Source organism: Esox lucius, chromosome 23 (assembly GCF_011004845.1).
Source record: "Esox lucius isolate fEsoLuc1 chromosome 23, fEsoLuc1.pri, whole genome shotgun sequence".
Classification (NCBI taxonomy): domain Eukaryota; kingdom Metazoa; phylum Chordata; class Actinopteri; order Esociformes; family Esocidae; genus Esox; species Esox lucius.
Window position 1 is genome coordinate 20,220,901 of NC_047591.1, and position 22,017 is coordinate 20,242,917.

A 22,017-nucleotide genomic window follows, 5' to 3' on the forward strand; every position below is an offset into this window, starting at 1 on the left:
TGTGTGTGTGTGTGTGTGCTTGTTTGCGTGTGTTAACAGCTTCCCTAGGAGTTCTCTACTCGACCCAAGCATATGGTGTCACGCTAAAGATTCTCTGAACTTGAACTTCAGCCAGTCTGATAAACAGGCAGGTCACCAAGTCAGAATGCTCCATGAAGAACTAATGTGACTTATTATGGATGGCTACCATGGAAACCATGCTCTTGGGGTTCTGGAGTTAAGAACTACTATATCAAAACACAGTAAATTAACAGTGGAACACACACAGGCCAGTTTGATATTTGGGAAACGTTGTAGACTGGAATACTTAAAGGTGTCCTATGCAGCATTTTCCATTTAAAATATCCGATTACATATCTTTAGTTAACTTTAAAAAACTGTCAAGACTGACACTATACCCACTACAATGGCTGCAAGTAAAACGTAGAAGGCCAGGACATTTGTAGGCGTGTACTTCCTGGAAGGTGTGTGAGGTGAAGGCCAATGACAAGCTTTGTTTGGGTTCATGTCGGCCTACACCGATCGCTCCAGAAACGAAAATATAAAATATACGGAAGCAATGCGAGGATCAGACAAAGCACGGAGTGAATTTGGCATTTATTAGATGGCGAGAGGAGAAGTTTGTATGAACAGTGATTCGTTTTTTGGCTACTTTTCTACTTGACACATAAGGTAACATAAGATATTTAATATAGCTAGTTGGTTAGATAGTCAAGGAAAGCTAAGTGAGCGCAGGTACATTTTAGGAAGGTTTCTTCAGTCTTTGGTCAAGATGATAAGCTAACATTAGTTAGCTAAGTTATGTGACGAAATAGACACTCCTTGATTCCATTTGCTACTGGAAAATAGTGTTACAACCTGGTGTTCTCCTGCAAAAGATAAAGAAAAACTTGCATGCATTGTGGGTTGTTTGACCAAACTTAAAACATAAGCAACTATTGTTCAGAACAAGCAATTACATTGCCTTTTAGCTAGATTTAGCCTTGTGCAAACTGGTCAAAATCAGGATATTATAGTTCCAGCTATCGCTAGCTAGCACAATTATGGTTTCATGTTCGCAAGCTAGCCAAATAGCCATCAATGAGTCTCTGAAATATGGTTATGCATCTAACACAATAGATAGCCCAGAATACATTTTGATTGGTTTAGCTGTTTACTATGTTTATTCTGTGTTCCGTAGTTGTGGAAAGGATCCATCAACTTCGACTCCATCTAAAACAAATGTCTGTGTTCATTGTTTCAGCGTCGATTGTTGCAGGCTACACTACTTCAGACCTGTAAGTATGCTCTTAGTAATGATACTGTCAGATCCTAAAATCCGATATTCAACGAATTGCCGATAGGTGGTGTAAACTTGCATAGGGCACCTTTAAAATGGAGGACTTTGCATACATGCTCATCTCGGTGTGTAATGAGTGCATCTAACACATTACGATAAACCTTCATTGCGCAGTGATGCATTGAAAAGCAGGCTGCCTTAACAACCTAAGACCAATATCAGAAGCGTAAAATCGATTTGTCTGTCGGTCAGACTCGGCAAGGCAATCTGAAATGCTGACTCTTAACTGGGTCAGACCTACTGACATCAGACCTATTTGATGTATATGTACATGTTGGTGGAAATGTTGCTGCTATCAAATTCAAAGTGGGCATATATTTTTCAAGAAACAATAAAATGTCTCAGTTTGAACATGTGACATGTCTATGTAAAAATTTCTATTGAATATAGGTTTTAAATGATTTTCACATCATGGCACTCTGTTTTTATTTACATTTATGCGGTGTCCCAAGGTTTTTGGAAATGGGGTTGTTAATTCACACCAGCACCAATAGAAATGTGGTGGTTTAATTAACTCCACTTCGCCAGACGGAGAGAAGTGCTAAATGCTTTCAGATGAGGGCCTGAGCAGGGCTGCTGTGATGGTCAGCAAGCTGCACCACGCTCCAGAAATGCTGCATGGCGAGCATTTTCCTTTAGCTGGAGACGTCATTCTGATTAGTTGCACAATGGTTTCGTTCTCTCTTTTTAAGGGTTCTTAAGCATATACAAACACACCATGCATTCAAAGTGGTACCGATCTGTTCTCGTTTTAGTTATCTGGTACCAGTGTTGAGCTACTGCCATGCAAAGTGCATAGCCTTGATTAATGGTCAATCTTTCCTCTCTACAAAACTGGCTTCAGTAGTAACATCTCTCCCACTCTCTCTATTCTCTTCTAATTTTTGTTTCCTCTCTCTTGCTTTCTCTTTTCTTTTTTTTTTTTCATCCACTGCCTGTCTCTCGAACTCCCTCTCCATTTATCTTTTTCTTTCACTCCTCATTCTCAGATGTAATTCATCATCTTCACTGGCCATTGTAACACAGTCCATCAGTATTAATCCAAACTGGGGATAATTATATGGGGGAATAAAACTGTGGGAAAATTAAATGTTTTCTAAACAGCCTGGACTAATTAGGCGTGTTGTTCCTGTGCGATTTGTCATGTATTTATATTTCACATGCGCACTGTCTCACACACACGCACGTACGCAGGCGCACGCACAGTCATGTGGGGTGTAATGCTTGTTTTTCCCCCTTCATTTTCCCTAATATAATGATTATTCTAACATTATCACTCTTTTTGATGTCACCCGTATGTTGGCACCCAACAAAAAACCCTGGGTGTTCCTGTGAAGAACAGTGGCGTGGGAAACAATAGCTGCTTTCTTGGAGATTCTGACATTCTTACGACCCAACGGAACCCAGTGTGTTCTGTTCCTATGGCACCCACTGGAACGTTGCTTTCTTGGGCATTACAGGCATTCCTATGGCCTCTGGCCAGGACAATAAAGTTAGGGATGACACACAACGAGAGACACGCGTGCACACGCACACGCACCCACCCAAGGGCATTTGCGGACACACATTTTATTGTTGTTTTATTCTTTATTTGCGCCCACAAGAATATTTGAGGACTTTCCAGGTGACTCTGTGCGAGGACATTAAGGTTGCAGGTTATCACTCCTACTCCACACTGCATGTCTGCCCAGTCCAGGAGCGTTGCACTGCTAGCTGCCTTGCCTTGACTTCTGTTAGCCTGCGGCCTAAATAGCATGCACCGACAGCCTGGGAATAGGATCCTTACTCCGGAAATTCGATAATGCAGACCTCAATAACACCGATAACCAGGGCTGTTCAGGCGTGACTGGAGCTGATATTTAATAAGTGTTTTGTCAGCGAACACACAGACTCCGCCGGCCGCCCAGAGTGGGGGTCTCTCCCAAGACGTATTAAGTATTTGACGTTTCTCTCCCTGACTCGCCCTCTCTTGCTCTACACCTCTCTTGTCCCTCTCCCTGGCTGATCTTTTCAGATCCACAACAAAGCTTGTGCTACCTAACGCTGTTTCCAAAGCTGCCTAAAGAGAGTAGCAGGGTACGATAAGAAATGCTGGAAATGTTGCATTGCCCGTGCGATTTCTCAGCTCCTCATCAGCAGGTGGCGCTGTCGATGCTTGAACCTAGACCAGGGTGGGCATACTGAGGCCCGTGGGCCCCTGAGGCAACTCCATCCAGCCCACGAGTCAACTCCATCCGGCCCACGAGTCAACTCCATCCGGCCCACGAGTCAACTCCATCCGGCCCACGAGTCAACTCCATCCGGCCCACGAGTCAACTCCATCCGGGCCACGAGTCAACTCCATCCGGGCCACGAGTCAACTCCATCCGGGCCACGAGTCAACTCCATCCGGCCCACGAGTCAATTCCATCCGGCCCACGAGTCAATTCCATCCGGGCCACGAGTCAACTCCATCCAGCCCGTGTTAGGTATTAAAATAGTTTTCAGGGGACGTAAAGCGCAACTCACTGGCACATTCTTTTATGTCTGAATCTGAATTTAAATGATTTAGACAATAAAATGGACCTACTAATTATTACTCATTTTCTGGCCTGCAAATAATTAATGATTAACAAATTACAAAACAAATGTGGCCCATTTAATTTCAAAATCCTGCTGTGGCCCCGGAGCCAAAACGTTTACCCGCCCCTGACCTAGACAGTAGTAGACAGTGGTAGACAGTGGTAGACAGTGGTAGACAGTGGTAGACAGTTTGGCTCTGCAAACGCACAGCTTAGACCAGCGCTGTCTGGGTAATATTTACAAGGTTTCCTCAGTGGCTGATGGCTGTAGTGTGTTTAGGCTGTAACATTCTAGGTTTAGTGCCCAAAAGCAGCAAGCTGACAGCTGTCCGTGTATCTGCACTTTCCCTACGTGTTTTGTGCAAGTGTACGTTCCGGTTTCATAGATGGAATCAGAACCCCTCATGAGGACCTTGTGTCAGCCCCCACAAAATGGGGACGTGGTTAGAGTTCGGATTAGGGTGAAGGTTAGGGTTAGGAAACTTGTGAGTTTGTTTCCTGGTCGCCAGAAATGTAGTCCAAGTGGAACCCCCGTGCTCGAGTCCAAATCCATTTGGCTAAACCTGAATAGAGTCCGAGTCCAAATCCATTTGGCTAAACCTGAATAGAGTCCGAGTCCAAATCCATTTGGCTAAACCTGAATAGAGTCCGAGTCCAAATCCATTTGGCTAAACCTGAATAGAGTCCGAGTCCAAATCCCTGCAATCGATGGTGGAGTCACTACAAGAGTCAAGAGTCTGTATGGCACAAGGCCAAGTTCTGGTGCTTGAGTCCAGGTCCTTGGTAAAAAAAAACAGGTAAAAAAGATTTACCTACTCAGTTATAATGTAATGGCAAGAGTAATTATTTTTCAATTTTCCTGTTTTTCGGTGTCCCAGAATGTTAATATTCTGGCAGTAGAACAGTCACTAGCGGTGCATTCAAGCGAAACGTTGTAGTTGCAAGACTTTTAAACTAAAAAGGCACTGGGATCTAATTGAATTTGCCCAAATAGAAACTTTATCGTACTACTAAAATGTTCTTTTTAGAAAAATGAACACATCAGGACATCCGGACCCAGTTGTTCTGGGAAAATGAGGCGTTTTTGTTTAGGAGAATAAATAGATAAATATGACCCGGACCCAGCGGTTATGAGAAAATAAGGTGTTGCCTAAACAAATGAGGGTAGCCCAGAACTGCCCAAATGAGTCCTGAAAATCAGTACTGGAGCATTACAACATGTGGTCCCCACAAAGACAGAATACAAGTGTGTGTGTTCATCTATCAGCCTTCTAGTGTTGGCAACCTGCAGATGTTAGTGGAGGAACTCAGCCAGATGAGAGAGTACAGTACAGTAGATATTCCCTGCTCCGAGGCCTCTTCACCCTTTCCGCTTTCTCATTTATCAATCCCAACTTCCTCTCTCATTTATCAATCCCAAATTCCTCTCTTTCTCATTTATCAATCCCAACTTCCTCTCTCATTTATCAATCCCAACTTCCTCTCTCATTTATCAATCCCAAATTCCTCTCTTTCTCATTTATCAATCCCAACTTCCTCTCTCATTTATCAATCCCAACTTCCTCTCTCATTTATCAATCCCAAATTCCTCTCTTTCTCATTTATCAATCCCAAATTCCTCTCTTTCTCATTTATCAATCCCAACTTCCTTCCTCTCTCATTTATCAATCCCAAATTCCTCTCTTTCACCATCTTTCAATCCCAACCCCCTATTTCTCTTTCCACCTATCAGTATCAGGTTCTTCTATCAATCTTCTATTTTTATATATATATTCATATATACAGTGGGGAGAACAAGTATTTGATACACTACCGATTTTGCTGGTTTTCCCGCTTACAAAGCATCATAGGTACTCTTCAACTGTGAGAGACGGAATCTAAAACAAAAATCCAGAAAATCACATTGTATGATTTTTTTTATAATTAATTTGCATTTTATTGCATGACAAGTATTTGATACCTCAGAAAAGCAGAACTTAATATTTGGTACAGAAACCTTTGTTTGCAATTACAGAGATTATACGTTTCCTGTAGTTCTTGACCCGGTTGCACACACTGCAGCAGGGACTTTGGCACACTCCTCCAGATCCTTCAGGTTTTGGGGCTGTTGCTGGGCAATACAGACTTTCAGCTCCCTCCAAAGATTTTCTATTGGGTTCAGGTCTGGAGACTGACTAGGCCACTCCAGGACCTCGAGATGCTTCTTACGGAGCCACTCCTTAGTTGCCCTGGCTGTGTGTTTCGGGTCGTTGTCATGCTGGAAGACCCAGCCACGACCCATCTTCAATGCTCTTACTGAGGGAAGGATGTTGTTGGCCAAGATCTCGCGATACATGGCCCCATCCATCCTCCCCTCAATATGGTGCAGTCGTCCTGTCCCCTTTGCAGAAAAGCCTACCCAAAGAATGATGTTTCCACCTCCATGCTTCACGGTTGGGATGGTGTTCTTGGGGTTGTACTCATCCTTCTTCTTCCTCCAAACACGGCGAGTGGAGTTTAGACCAAAAAGCCCTATTTCTGTCTCATCTCCCATTCCTCCTCTGAATCATCCAGATGGTCATTGGCAAACGTCAGACGGGCCTGGACATGCGCTGGCTTAAGCAGGGAGACCTTGCGTGCACTGCAGGATTTTAATCCATGACGGCGTAGTGTGTTACTAATGGTTTTCTTTGAGACTGTGGTTCCAACTCTCTTCAGGTCATTGACCAGGTCCTGCCGTGTAGTTCTGGGCTGATCCCTCACCTTCCTCATGATCATTGATGCCCCACGAGGTGAGATCTTGCATGGAGCCCCAGACCGAGGGAGATTGACCATCATCTTGATCTTCTTCCATTTTCTGATAATTGCGCCAACAGTTGTTGCCTTCTCACCAAGCTGCTTGCTTATTGTCCTGTAGCCCATCCCAGCCTTGTGCAGGTCTACAATTTTATCCCTGATGTCCTTACACAGCTCTTTGGTCTTGGCCATTGTGGAGAGGTTGGAGTCTGTTTGATTGAGTGTGTGGACAGGTGTCTTTATTACAGGTAACAAGTTCTAACAGGTGCAGTTAATACAGGTAATGAGTGGAGAACAGGAGGGCTTCTTAAAGAAAAACTAACAGGTCCGTGAGAGCCGGAATTCTTACTCGTTGGTAGGTGATCAAATACTTATGTCATGCAATAAAATGCAAATTAATTATAAAAAAAATCATACAATGTGATTTTCTGGATTTTTGTTTTAGATTCCGTCCCTCACAGTTGAAGACCCCTACATGCTTTGTAAGTAGGAAAACCTGCAAAGTTTCAAATACTTGTTCTCCCCACTGTGTGTGTATATATATATATCACTCATAATGCCCAGTTCCATCTGTCTCTCTCTCCATCTTTCCATCAATCAGTACCATCCCTATCTCTCAATCTATGGGTCACTCCACCAGTCAGCCATCGACACCCTCTCCGTCGTCCACAAAGAACTGGGGGACAAGTCAGTGGTATATATGTGTTCCAAGACTGGATTGTTTTAAACAGAAAACTTGTATCACTGAAAACGTACTCACTTTATTTAGGTATCTGCCATGTTACTGGTTCTGTTTCGTGTGGGCGTCACAATTGTACAGTTTCCCAACCTTTTTGGAATCAGGTTTGTATATGTACCAATAGTAACAACTAGATTCTGGTCTGTGGGTCTGTCAATCTGTGTCTGTGTGTCTGTCAGACTGTCAGTCGGTGTCTGTGTGTCTATCTGTCTGTGTGTCTGTCAGTCTGTGGGTCTGTCTGTCAGTCTGTGTGTCTGTCTGTCAGTCTGTGTGTCTGTCTGTCAGTCTGTGTGTCTGTCTGTCAGTCTGTGTGTCTGTCTGTCAGTCTGTGTGTCTGTCTGTCAGTCTGTGTGTCTGTCTGTCTGTGTTATTACCTGTCTCCTGTGGCTATCACATCACTGAGCCTATCTCCTGTGTCTAGCTTCCCTGGAGAAATGTAGGTACATTCCAGACGCATTTCTATTAGCAATAAAGCTTTTAAAGCTACAGTCTGTGATTGAAGAAAAATAGTAATACCTGGCCTAGCGTCAGACATTGAAATGATCCTTGATCAGTTCCCAAAATCCGGAATTCAACTTCTATCTCTCCTCCCAGAGTGAAAGCTGTCTTTAGATGGAGCTGGGTTTAGCTGTGATTTAGGTCCATTTTAATCAGCCTTTCACACGGTGGTAACCTGCGGGGACATGCTTTATAAGTGAAGGCCTGGTATTTGCATGTTTTGACAGTGTTTAGGTTTGGGATTCGTAAATGTGTCTAGGTTCGGTATTTTGATGTCCTCACGTCTGCCTGCAGCCCATCATAACTTCTGTCTGGCCTGAATGACAAATGATACATTCCGCAGGAACTACAGTAACACATGAGACCGCAAACTGTAAATCTTTTGGTCATTGGCCTGATTTAGTCATCAAAACAAGCGGTAGGGGTTTAAAGCCCTTCGCTGCAGGGCAGGTGTCACTGCGCCTGAGTTCATTCGTTGGTCGTGTCATATCGACTTGACCCGGGAGTCCCCACAAAGGGCAGTGCACATTGTTTCAGCTGTGTTTCAGTCGGAGAAAGGGTTGGTCTTCCTTGTTGAAGGTTGGTTGCCACCAGGCCTAGAGTGGCCTTTAGTAGAGCACACTCCCATACATGCAGCGGTTCTGGTATATTTCCTAGAAGATTTAGAAGTCGAATAAAAGTTGTGGAGCTTCACTGGATGTGTTTCGGTGGCCTTGCGTGCATATCCCGATCTTTGAGTCTCCAGAGCCCAATGGGATTCGCCCATTTTGAAGAGTCTGAAATGGATTTCATGAACTTGGATGAAAATAGGCAACATTTCATGAAGTGAAGCTAAATCGCCATGCTAGGAAATCGTACCAGGATCATCGTAGCACCAGTGTCACGAGCACAGCAACCTGTTCCGGCTGTGTGAGTTGCTTTCATGAAATTCAACACTAACTGTTGTTTGCTCCTTGGGGTTTAAGGCCGGGTGTTTTGTAAAAGCACTTTGCGACAACTGCTGTTGTAAAAAGGGCTTTATTAATACATTTGATTGATTGATTGATTGATTGATTGGTAGAATTGAATAAATCCAAGTCCACATTCAGTTGGTTTTGGACCATTAATCACCTTAAATGGTGCAAAAATCAACATGTATTGTGTGTGTGTGTGTGTGTGTGTAATGTGTGTTTCTGTAGGCTTCCTGTCAATACGTTCCCCATTCTGAGGACGTCATTGCATCAGTCCTTGGCTCAACCAGCTCAGAAAGAAAACACAGACTCGGTTTTTTCGGGACGTCAAACCTCCCACTTATTCTAGAGAAAGTAGCTTGGCTTAATGGTCACATAGAGACACATTATGTAGTCTTGTCTTGACTAGCCTGGTTACCCTGCCCATTTTCCCAAACCCCTTTTCCCTCCGTTTGATGTGGCAGTTGCCAGTCGGGGAGGAGTCCTCAGCCGGGTTCTTCACATGAGTAATCCTGTTTTTATCCGTTGGTTGTTGCTACACAGGGTAGGTGTTTGATAGAGAAGCAAGCGGGTGGGCAAGAAGAGGTGGTGAGGAGGGGAGGGGGGGGGGGGGGGCATGGGTCGGGTGAATGAGAGGGCAAGAGCGATCAAGGCATCTTTGTGGCCGAAGCGTTTCTTCAACGGCTCCATTTCAACATCATCCACCGGCCTGGAAGATGTTTCAGTGGAATGTTTGCTTTCTCTCTCTATTTTTGGATATCCTGGGCCACCGCGGTCAGACGGGGCGATGGCACGTGAGATCACACCTGCACATTCCCCCGGCCTCTTCGTCCTCCGCCTTGTGCCGCTACCACCCCTTCCTCTTCGTCCTCTCATTCTAATGTCCTAGCTCTTCCTTCCCTGCAGGCTTTTCTTTGAATGTTTTGAACCAGCACCGGGTTCCCATTAGAATGACTGGGATATGACTGGAGAAGAGGCCCAACATTTATGAGGTCCTGCTCTCACTGGTGTTGTTTTAGGATGAAGACGAAAGTTGCTCCAGCACTGTAATTTAGAAGATGGCGCAGGGAAAAACAGATGCCATCTTCAGACCCAAGATCAAATACTATTTGAATCAATTAAAATCTTGCCTGATCTTTCCAGGTGCAATGGATCTACAGCACTGTTTCCCAATCCTGGTCCTGGGGACCCAAGGGGGTGCACATTTTAGTTTTTGCCCAAGCACTCACACACCTGATTCATATTAAAGACTTGATGATAGGTTGATTACGTCAATCAGGTGAGTGAGTGCTTGGGCAAAAACTAAAACGTGCACCCCTTTGGGTCCCCAGGACCAGGATTGGGAAACAGTGATCTACTGTATTAGAGCTGTGACAAGAGGTCCAGCGCCATCCCTTAAGGACAACAGACTTGCTTATATAGTGTTTTAAAATTCTTTCATGTTTTTGAACCCATGTCTGGATGCCATGAGATCCTCAGGGCAATACTTTGATCTGATTCAGGTCCAGGTTCACGGGGTAAGAACAGAACTAGTAATGGGGTCATTGCAGGAACGCTCTGTACAAACTGGCACCGGACGAACATAGACCTACTGGTTAAATACCCAAGTGACTATTGGGCAGATGGGAGACACCTGGAGTGGGTGGGGCAAGACAAAACAGGTGACCACAATCAGGAAGTGATAGTTTGGTCTAAATTCTACTATAGGGGTGTGGAAACACAATGGCTTTACTACTGTAGCTTGAAGTGGACAGGTTTAGACAGATGGAAATGTTGTCATTAGCTGTCATGTTGTCATTAGCTGTCATGTTGTCATTAGCTGTCATGTTGTCATTAGCGAGCGGTGAGGAGACGAGGTATGTTTATTTGCATCACTGGCTGACACAAGGTGCTTTCAGCGTTATTCCTCGTTCTAGGCTTTGTATAACAATGTGTGTCAACCTGCACAAAACAGTTCCAGCAATAATATCCACATAAGAACAAACGCTTCCTTTTAGCAGAGTATATATTCTCGCTGTAATAAACCATCTCAAATGAAGATATATTGTCTGTATGTTTGCCCAGAGAGATGACAGGGGCCAGTACAACATTTTGCAGATCTGAGGCATATTTCATTTTAATGGTGTGTTTTTTGGACTGCGCAATGCCCAAAGTATTTTCTAGTGTCTAGTTGTTTGTGTGTTTCGAAGGGTCCTGGATAAAAGTAGTGTACTATACAGGGCACATAGGGCAGATGGGGCAGATGCCCCGTGGGGTGATACACCACACATTCCTACTCAGTTTGTGGAAGCTGACTAAAAGCCTGAATAAAAAGTCACACATGATGGATGTTATTGTTGTCAGATTCACCCCTCTGATTCACCCCGCTCTCTCTCACTCCCCTCTTTCTTTCTCTCTCTCTCTCCATCTCACTCCATCTCGCTCCCTTTCTCTGCCTCTCACTCCCTCTTATGTCCCATAATGGTCTGTTCAACTGTCACATCCTTCTCTCATCCCTGCGTCCTCTCATCCCTCTCTCCCCACCACTGGACTCAGATGATGTGTCGCCCTTTTTCGACCTCGTCGTCGCGGCAGCATTTTATTTTCAACTTTTTCCTGTAGATACTTTCCGTGCCACTCAGGCGGTGTTGCCAGTCCGTGTGCCCGCCAATTGACCCAGTGGGTTCGTAGCCTGTGGTCACCGTGGTGCTGTAGTTAACTAAGCCATAAAAAAAAACAGATTCATTAAACAGATCGTTAACACGGTCAGATTTCCAGCGGGGGAGGGAGTAAATGGCTGTCTGGGATGTAATCTTTCAACAACAAATGAAATGTGCACTTGCATTGGGTGAACACATTGCTTCCATTAAGCGCAGAAGAAAGCGTAGATGTGAAATTGCACCGCTGGCTCTCAGCAAGGATGATCGCAACACATTTCTGGGACACATTTGTAATATGATGCATTAAGTATCTCCTTTAATGTGGTGTCCTGTGAAGAACAGAGGCTTTCTGTGTCTTTGTGTGTGTGTGGGGGGGGGTTCGCTCAGTGTCTCTCTTGGCATCGCAAGCAAAACGAGATAACTACTCCGCAGCCAGCTGTCAGTGATAATATCTACGGTTGTGAACATGAGTGTGGTACATAAGCGACTAGATATGTACGTATTCCCACAAAGATTGAAACAATACATTAGCTCTCAAGTGCAAAAGGGAGGAAAAATTGGCCGGACCAGCGAAGGTCAATCTACGGTTCTAAACATCGTCGTGGCAAACAAATCCACCATGGCTCTCTGGCAGCGTTGCGCTCTCCGCGCGGGTCCGCGCCTGTACCGGCTGGTGGTCGGCAACGGGCGCTGGCATGTCAACAGATGTTCTGAGTGTGATTTAACAGCTGGATCCTATGAAGTTTGAAATCGCTGAAGTCCTCAGCTTTCCACTCTCCTCCTCCACTGCCCTCCTCGGGCCTATTGGAACACCTGGCGGCTTTTACACCAGGAATCTGTCCACCTCTCGCGTGGCACTCCACTGCCAGTGTGACACGCCATCAGAGAGTGTGAGTAGTGTGGGGTTTGGCACGCATGCACTGTATTCACTTGGCTTACGTTGTTCCCACTCAACTATCCTTACTTTCCAGATGGCGTGGGTATACTTTTTCCCGGGAACCCGTCTTAGTGAAATTCTAACTAAATCAGAGACAGTGTTGGTTGTTTTATTTACTGTCCAGTTGATTAGCACAGAGAGAGTCTTTGTGGGATTGAAAAGGACTTCTTTGCCACCCCGTCAGAGCTGGAAATGTTTACCTAAAAAAGTTGCAGAAGGTTAGCAAAATATCTTCCAGAGATGGCTGTGAGGTGAGGCCAGAGTGGCTATGACAGACTGCCGAGTCCGTTAGAGCGAAGTTAAAACCACTTAGCTTTACGGGAACTTAAACGAACAGGGCCAAATGTGAAGAGGATGGTTGTTTCGGTTGAAAGACATCTTCATATCATAGCTGGAGAAGAAACAATGAGAAATAATGTTACTGTGCGGAATTTCAAAATGGTGGGTTAGTTCTTGGCGGTTCTCTGGTGGGTAGTTCTTCGCAAAATTTGGTTCATGGAAGAGGCTAGAAGATCCTGTACTTTAGGAGAGTTGTTGCAAAACTAATGGAAGAGAGGAGAGGGAAATGGAGAGGGACAAGCAGGTGGCAGAGGAAGGGAGAGAACCCATTTCTTATTTCTTGAAGCTGTCTAAATTGTAGCTCCAGTATTGTCTGTAAGAACTTAAGGGTTTCTCAGACAGTGACAATGCATGGTATAGGACCTTGTTACAGACCGATAGATGAGAAACTAAAAAAGACTAGGGGTCTGTTAGAAGTAGTTGCTTGTCATGTTTGTATTGAAAAAAACAATGTCAGAAAGCTGATGAAGTACAGTACTGTTAGTTTGAAAAGGCTTATCAACCTTGCTCTTTGTCTTTCTAAATAGGAAGTTAATTATTCATCCATACCATCTCTGATATTTATTAATGCCAACCTCTCCTTTTCCTTTCTGCTACTCCCCACTTGTAATTTGGGAGGCATCTCAGCGGCACGGCATCTCAACGGCACACTCGTTCCAAAAACCCCGATTCAACAGGACCTCCCACTGCTCCCCCACTGCTCCCCCACTGCTCCCCCACTGCTCCCCCACTGCTCCCCCGTCCAACCGGTTCCGTGCCTGGTGTGTCCTACCCAGCCAGCCCTCTGGGTCTGCGTTCCACACGGGTCCCTTTTCTTTTGTGTTGTGCACTCCCACGGACCAGGGCCTATTGACGTGCACTACGGAAAAGGCTGTCATTAGGGACATGGCTGCCCCGGTGAAACAGGGCCGGCCTCTCATTGGCTGAACGGTCAGCAGCTCCCTGTCCCCCTCTCTCTGCCAGGTGGGAGCCCCACGATGTAACAGCCTGACCTGCTGTGGGAGGTCCGGCGCCAGATGGGTTTGGACTGGCTACTGCTGTTTCTGCGCGAAACGGAAGTCGAAGCTGAGTTGAGTTTCGTTTTAGCGTGAGTGATTTTGTTTGTCTTTTTAACACCGTGTCTTAGTCAGAACTAGAGCAGGCGGTAGGAAGACCGGGCAAAAGGGGGGTCTCAATGCTAAATCTGTGTGATAGTATAAGCCTTAAGCTTGTGACCGTGTGGCTAATTTCATGTGGATTAATATGAACATGGATCAATGATCAACTGTTCAATGCATTATTTGGGACAAACCCATACAGTTAACAAGACTCGTTTTGTTTACACCTCTGTCTCATCAAGCTGTTATGTGTGATCCCGTCCAGACCTTGACAGTAGAACGACCGAGTGATCTGTTCTTCCATTACAACCTTGTAATTAGTCATTTTTTTGGTTGAGATGCTTGTGCTGTCAGTTACCTTGTGGGTCATGACAGTTCCTATTACTGTGTGCCAAGTTGTAATTTCCCTTTCTTTCTGTTCCCCGTTTTCTTCATTCTTTGGGTTTGGCTGAGCATTTTATTTATTCCTCACAGCCTTGAGGTACATTACCGGGCTGAGATTCACAGATAAGTGTGTGTGTGTGTGTGTGTGTGTGTGTGTGTGTGTGCTCGCATCTGTGTCTGGTGTGTGTTCATAACTTCTGCATGCTGAAACTATTGGCTGAAGTGCTTCTCCCCAGACTGTCAGGGAAATCGATGAAGGATTGTTAACACACTCTACTTCTAAGTGATGGTAAAACCGTGTGAACCCATTTAAACCAGCTGGATCTGCCAAAGACTTCTGGTGCAGCACGTTGATACAAATGTGTGCTCTTGCAATTTCGTGATTGGCTCCTGAAGCAGAAAATGCCACAGGATAAACATTTTGTTCAGTCTTTATATCAAGTTCCTTAACGCGAGTCTAATGCTATGACTTTCTTTTCCTAAGCATTTTGTATGGCTTTGTGTTTCGGAGATGCTGGTAGTACTTTACAGGGCTTGATTAGGCTTGCCTGGCCTAGTGGAGCTAATAAGGCCTAAAATATTTGAGCGGTTCAGAATGCTTGAACCCGGGTCGGGCGCTGTTGGTCCCCTGCAGGTGTTCATGCGCCCCATAAAGAAGACTCTGTGAGGGGAAGTTTGCTCTCCAGTCCGTTTCATCATTAAGACTCCGGGATGAAAAAATAAGCTCTTGCGGCAAAGCTGCCGGGGCTTCTAGGTTTACAAATTTATGAAGCACCTTTCATGAGTCTGACTGGCAGGGGGGGTGGGGGTGGTGGGTGGGGGGGGTCTCCTCTGGAACACACAGATGTCTGTTCTGTTGGGGATGGACAGGAGCGCCTAGTGGTTGCACTGCCCCGCCCTTCAGCCCTCTTCCCTGGGTCAGCCCCGCCCTCCTTCCCCCCAGTCCTTCCTAACACGTCTCCCTCTCTTCCGGATCCCCGGGGGGGCTCTGTGTCCCCTCTACATCCCCTCTCTTTCAGATCCCCGGGGGGGCTCTGTGTCCCCTCTACATCCCCTCTCTTTCAGATCCCCGGGGGGGGCTCTGTGTCCCCTCTACATCCCCTCTCTTCCAGATCCCCGGGGGGGCTCTGTGTCCCCTCTACATCCCCTCTCTTTCAGATCCCCGGGGGGGCTCTGTGTCCCCTGTACATCCCCTCTCTCTCCTCGTTTAACGCTCACCTGTTTTCTCTCTTTCATTCCCCTTCGCCCTTCGCTGGAATGTTTACCCACAGGGCTCGGCCAAGAGAAAAAATAAACTGCCATCTCAAGCCGTCCCCTGTAACGCCGGCCCCCCCTCCCCCACACACACACACACACACACACACACACGTACGTCAGTTTGGGATGATTCAAACAAGTCGGGCGGGGATGATGGGATTGGGAGACGATGGGATTGGGAATAGCGCCCCTTAAGCAGGTCTGATCAACGTGTCACGGAAATGTTTACTTACATCCGGTATCTCACACTTTGCGTGGGTGTAGGAGTAGGGGGCTTCTACACCTAAAGTGCACCCTCTTCTCCCGGTGTGTGCGTCAGGCCTGAGGGGCATCGGAAAGGTTGGAGGAGGTCTCACGACGCGTAACAGATCCTGACTGTCTCTCCACCTCATAGCCCTGGGTCTGACTCAGTCCATTTGGATTCCATTTGGATTTTCTTCAAATAAAAAGTTATTTTAATTGCCTCCAGAGCTCATCCTTTGCGTTTACCTGCTCCGTCAACCGGCGTGGATTTTCTTTGGCATGGCCGTGTGAGGAAACAAGTCTTTACCTCAGAAGACATGCGTTGCATAATGAAATAACAGAAGTTAAATGGTTTGCAATAATGGAAAAGGTATTCGTCAGTGCCAGCACAACTCCAGCGCTTTTATCCATTGATTCGAGAAGTCGCATTGCAGATCTTTTCGACACAAAAAATACTTTTGGCGCAGCTGGTAATTCTTTGTGGTTTCACTTTGGATAATGTTTGCACTTCTGTTCTTTTCCACTCGGTGTCGGACTGCCTTCTCCACTGCGGCTCTGAGAGACTTTAACGTTTACAGTGTTTCCACTTTCCACTCCTCTTCTTCCTCCATCTACTGAATAGGAAAGAAGGGATTTATTCCTGCAGATTCGGTTCAGGCAGAGTTCGCTAATAACTGCCCATAGAGGACGACATTATCTGGGGTTTCCTCTGGGAGCATCATGATGGTTTACCTACAGTGCTTACCTTTTTAGTTTGCAAGGAAAACACGCCTGGTATCCGTCTACTGCTCCCTGGCCTCTAAATGAAATAAGTTGATTTCCAGCCGCTGAGAAAGCGAAAGCCACCATGTTTTCAGCCTGCAACCAGAACCAACGGATTCCCTAAAGGGATAGTTATTGGTTTATCCACTCTAAGACCCATTCTTGTTTATGTGACAGGGGTTGTTAGCTGTGAAGTAGTAGAGCTTGTTAAAAACCACATTCAACATATCTTGACTAGCAACAAAGCCCCTGTATCTAATGCCACTGTCCCATTCAGATAATAGTTGTTTAAAATATTTTCTATGTTAAATAAAAAATTGGACGCCCCAATACAAAGTCATTACAGTGTGTTTCCTGATAATTATTTTAATGAACAGGCAATGTAATGTTGATTTGTACATATTTCAAGGACAACACATTATATAATTTAGTGTCAGTTAAATTAATTCCATAGCTAATAACCATCTGCTTTAGTACACAGAGTAAAAAAAAATTAGGGGCCACTGCACCTTTTTCTTTCCTTTCCAAAAAAGTCAGAAAGGAAGGTTTTGTGTGAGGAACAGAAGGGTTAAAATTAAGAGACCACTGCAAATTGAACGCCTCTGTTCCTCACTCAAAACCTTCCTTTTCAACTTTTATGGAAAGGAAAGAAAAAGGTGCAGTGGTCTCTTAATTTCTTCCGGAGCTGTATTTAAAAGTTGCATTAACTAGCATTGTTACTCTTGATAGTCATTTCTTGGAAGACTCATGGGTCAAAACACTGCATGTTATATATTGTGATATCTGGCATAACTGTTTTTTAAGCAATCATTTGATGTTTGTCCACAATTTCTCACTAAGCCTGAGTGAAAGTGGATCTTCAGACAGTCAGCCTAACACGGCCTTCTTAAGTCCACGTGATTTGTAGTAGCTTCGCACAGCCCTTTCTCATCTCGTTACGTTAATCCAAAACAGATTCACATTAACTCACAGGTCAGATTTATCTACGGTGGTGTATTGATTTCCATGGAAACGGTGGCTGTAAAGCTGACACTTTGACGCCTCAGTTCTTCGTCCACGGATTTAACGACCAGGCATGCCTTGGTTATTACTCCTCCGGAACTACAGCAAAGTAGTCCCGGGATCGACTGCTATTTGAAATCTTTCAAATACCTTGTCTGGGCTTGATTTAGCTTGTCTGGCTCAAATCAAGAGTATATTCCCCAAAATGCTAAACTCTACTCATCCGGCACACACGGCAGACTAGAGAAAATCCAAAAAGTATTTTAAGGGATTATAAATGGTTTTTGAATGAAGTACGGGTTTGCGCGCACAGCAGTGTTATGTGATGGTTATTCTAGTGCATCAGAATAACCGAATAACCTTAGCAGGTGGGAATGTTCCATGTAAGAGGTTATGAATACCAAGCAGTATTAGACAGAGGCCAGAGAACATGAGGCCTAATATAATGGGCCTGAAATGGTCCATCATTCTCCACCTACCTTTGGTTTAGTATAGTTTCACACAGTTTCTTGAGCTGGATTCACTTGCATGATCAATGTTAGTTTATCCAACCCAATGGTTCCTGCAATTTCCCTGAGCAGCAAAAAGAAACTCTAGAGTGGAACTGAAATAGTTGAAAATGGCAAAATCCAAACTGCCCCTTTAACCATGAGGCTAAAGTTAGTTTCACGTTTAAAATCACCTTTTAAGCTGACATTTCAGTCATGTGGTGTATTTTTGTTTTTGTTTTGGAGCTATAGAAACTATGAACAGCTCTTGGAGTGAGTGAGCCAAAAACCTAGACTGGACCGATAGTTCAGCCACAGCCGATTTACTCTCACATGCTATGTCTTTCATTGTCTGTCTGTCCATCCACCTCAGGTTCTCTTCACCTTTATAGACTTTAATTCTCTAGAATACCTTGTCAGTCCGAGACAAGGGTCAGGGGGTCTGGGAATGAGCTCTTCTGTCACCCTTCAGGGCCTTTGAGCAAAGGGTTCATCTCCAGTGTTCCCACAGACCATGGTGCCACCCAGATAAGTGCTCGTCCCTTAACCCCTAAGCTCCCAGAGGACATTGCTCAAGAGTCCCTGCCACTCTCCAGGGATTCATCCTGAACGGCGGAGGGGCATGGAACGTTGGAATGCCGGGCTGGATTTTAAAAGGATCAACAGGGAGATGATGACTAAAGCTCTAAGTGCGCTAAAGGCCAAAGAAAATCATGCAGAGATCACGGAGGCTTAGCATCTGGTCGATGTCAACACTTACTGTCACTTTAAGTTTGTTTAAACATTAAAACGTCAACATTATAATTATTTTAAAGGCACACTGTGGTCTTTCAGGGAATCTAAGGAATACTTTCAGTTCCTTAATGAGTTCTGCTTCATTTGAACTTTTACGTTTGCACACAGTCAGTTGGTCACCAAGAACCTGGATTAAGGTTATTTCCATAGTTCTGCCTGAATTGTCGTTTTGTTTTCCTCACCGAGGACGTCACTGGCCAACTTAATGAACTGTTTTTCTGGTATCTCTGGAAAATACATTCAGTAGATATTCACCGCACATTTTAACTAGTTTCTGTCTCTGTCCTGGTCTCGGTAAGAGGGTTTGGATAGCAGGCTAACCTGAGTCATCAGCTGTATTTAGAGAAGCCCAATGAGGTTTTTCTAATAAAGTTTCGGAGAGCGCCACTCGCCTGCATAGCTGTCGCTGATTGGTAGTTTGTGTTTTTGTGTTGTGCTGTCTATTTCTGATATAATTGTATAAACCTACACAGATGTCCAGTAAAACCACTTTAACACACTGAGGTCCTACTCTACACTGTATTGAATGCTATTCAATAAAAACATTTGCCGTAATTATATACCGCTCACATGTTGGCACATTACCAATTAAAAGGGTAAAGGTTTTTGCTGTCAAACATTTGCTTGTGTTCTGCACTGTTCAAGAGTTGTGGAAACTGTAAGAAACTGACATTGTAGTCACCCCGGCATATCAGCCACTCTGAGACCCGACCAGATAGCCTGTCCCCAGGCCTGTACACGAAGGACAGAGTGGTAAAGCCACTGGGTGCTGTGGAACGGACGGTAGTTGTTGCCTAGAAGTCCTCTGCTACTGCCAGGAAACAAGCAGGGGAAAGGGGAAAATATCCAACTGTCAGACTTATTTACTGCAAGCTTTTTAAAAGAAGACTAAAGAAAATATATGCATTCATATTAAAGCCATGTTTTTCCCTGATATTTCTGTTGAACACTTGTATGGTGTGTCCTGCTGCCCTGTGCTCACACGGTGTCTACCGCTACAGTCTGGTTAGCATCTCCCTCCCTCCCTCTCTTCCTTCCTTCCCTCCCTCTCTCCTTCTCTCCCTCCCTCCCTCTCTCCTTCTCTCCCTCCCTCCATCTCTCCTGAGCCCCTGCACTGTGCAGCCTCTCTCCCTCTGGGCCAGTCGGCACAAAGCTATCTTTGTGATAGCACCAAGCCACTAAAGGCAGGGTACTGGCTAGACCTGACTTATCTCTCGCTCTGTTCTTTCTTTCGCTGTCTTACTCTCTCTCTGTTTTGCTTGCTATCTCTCCTTCTATAGGGCAGTACAGGCCTCTGTGTCTTCTCTCCCTTTCTCATTTCCCCTCTCTCTGTGTTTCTCTCGGTATCCCTGTGGGCGACAGGAAAAGAGGGGTCACCACTGCTCCCTGTTAAGTGTGAAGACCGAGGCCGGTGTGCCTGTTGCAGAATTTAAAAGGTGGGAAAAGTTGATGTCTTTGGAATGGGCCTCTTTATTTCTGTACCGTGTTTTGACCCTGTCTGTCCACAAACCAAATGGGAGCAGCGACTCCCTGGTGACTGCATGCTCACGGTTGAAAACACACGGACTGAGAATGGCCCACAGAAAGGATGCCGGGACCATACAGTGCTGTGATGGACGGCGGGTTGCCTGAAACTGGGTTCTGTGATCGTGATCAACCTCAGAAAATTAGCGAAAGTGCCCTTGCGAAAAGCCATATCCTGCTCCACGTCCGGGTGACTGGGCGATGCGGTCGTTCGGGAACATCTGCTCATTCTTGACTGACAGCGGAGCTTATAAAAGTGGTCTGTCTGGGATTCTCTCCCTGGCAGCTGAGAGAGGAGCAGTCAATGAAGGCCTTCATGTCGGTCTGCTTCCCCTCTAATATTTATTTTCCTCTCTCTCTTTCTCTCGCTTTCTCGCGCTCTTTTCTCTCTCTCCTTCTTTGAATCCCCCTGGCGTGTAGAGCAGGAGACTAACACGGTAAATAGGTGTTTGTTTTTTTCTTGATCTGCTTCCTTCTCATTTGAACCCTGTTTTTCAGCCCTGTTGAACGTCCCCTTGGCGGTGTACACGTTCGTCTCCCCAGGAATTCTTACAAGGAAATTGAAAAGTCGGATTCTGGAGAGAATCTGTAAAACGCTGTGGTTCAGATGCCCAGCGTTGTGGAGACGGATGGGTACAAATAGAAAACCCAGGCAGCAGCAGTTAGATCCGTCACCTGGAAAAGTGGCTGTAGTGTTTTCATCCATAGAGAATCCCATGTCACTTATCATCAGAGTAGGAGTGTTAACCTGGTGTACTGGCCATATTTCCAATCTTGCCCTACTACAATCATGGCAAAGTAATCATCCCCAGCTTCCAGTTGTTGTCCATTATTCTCCCCTTTAACTATTTCAAAGGACACTACTTTAAATGAGCCTGGGTTCCCAGTCAGCTAGCAATAAAAAAAAAAAACGTCTTTGTACAGCATTAAAAATCATCGTGATCGTTGGAATCAGATGTGATTCAGTTGCAGAACTCCATACGTCGCTGTTGGCGTCGTGACATACTGAAGCCACAGAGGCGCGGGTGTGTGTTCTCTTTCTCTGCCCATCTTCCCCTTGCACATGCATGAGATTTGGCTTTCACATTTAACCTGACCCCCTCCTAATCTGAGAGGGGAGCTGCCATAGCGAGCTCCCAAGGAGTAATTAGGTTTATGTGCCTTGCTGAGGGACATAATAGTTCTGTAAACGTTAGCTTGGGAATCAATGTTCAGAACTCAAGTGTGGCCTAGACTAGTCCAGTTGACTGAAACCATGCCAATAACGGAATAGGGCAATAATTTAATGCTGGAATGAAAAAGTATAGAAAAATTGGTCTAAGAGAATATAGAATATTTTTTCTGGGATACAGGAAATACACTTTTAAACAAATGTCCTATTCCCAAATTGGATATCCGAGGGGATGTTAACGCTGTGCTCTTTTCCTCCAATCCTGTCCCCCTCTCCCTCTCATTTCCATTGTCATAACCCTTCATGCCCTCTCCTTCACCTTTCCATTCTGCCCTCCGCCCGTTCCTCTGTCATCCCATCTCTCTCCAGTCGTTCAGGCCAGGGAGGTGTTTGCATGTCAGAGTGAGAGTTCATCATGCAGAGGCTGCTTGAGGCTGGTCGAGATGGGATGTTGCATGGAGGAGGCCTGGAGTTTAGCAGATCTGTGATGGGATGTTTCATGGAGGAGGCCTGGAGT

General features: G+C 45.3%; 1 long non-coding RNA gene across 1 annotated transcript; it reads left to right on the forward strand.

Moving 5' to 3' along the window:
• The first annotated feature begins 566 nt into the window (after positions 1 to 566).
• LOC109614964 lies at positions 567 to 20,239 on the forward strand. Its single transcript, XR_002195974.1, has 3 exons — positions 567 to 672; positions 1,244 to 1,277; positions 20,168 to 20,239. It is a non-coding gene; the product is annotated as an uncharacterized LOC109614964 (long non-coding RNA).
• The last annotated feature ends 1,778 nt before the right edge of the window (positions 20,240 to 22,017 follow it).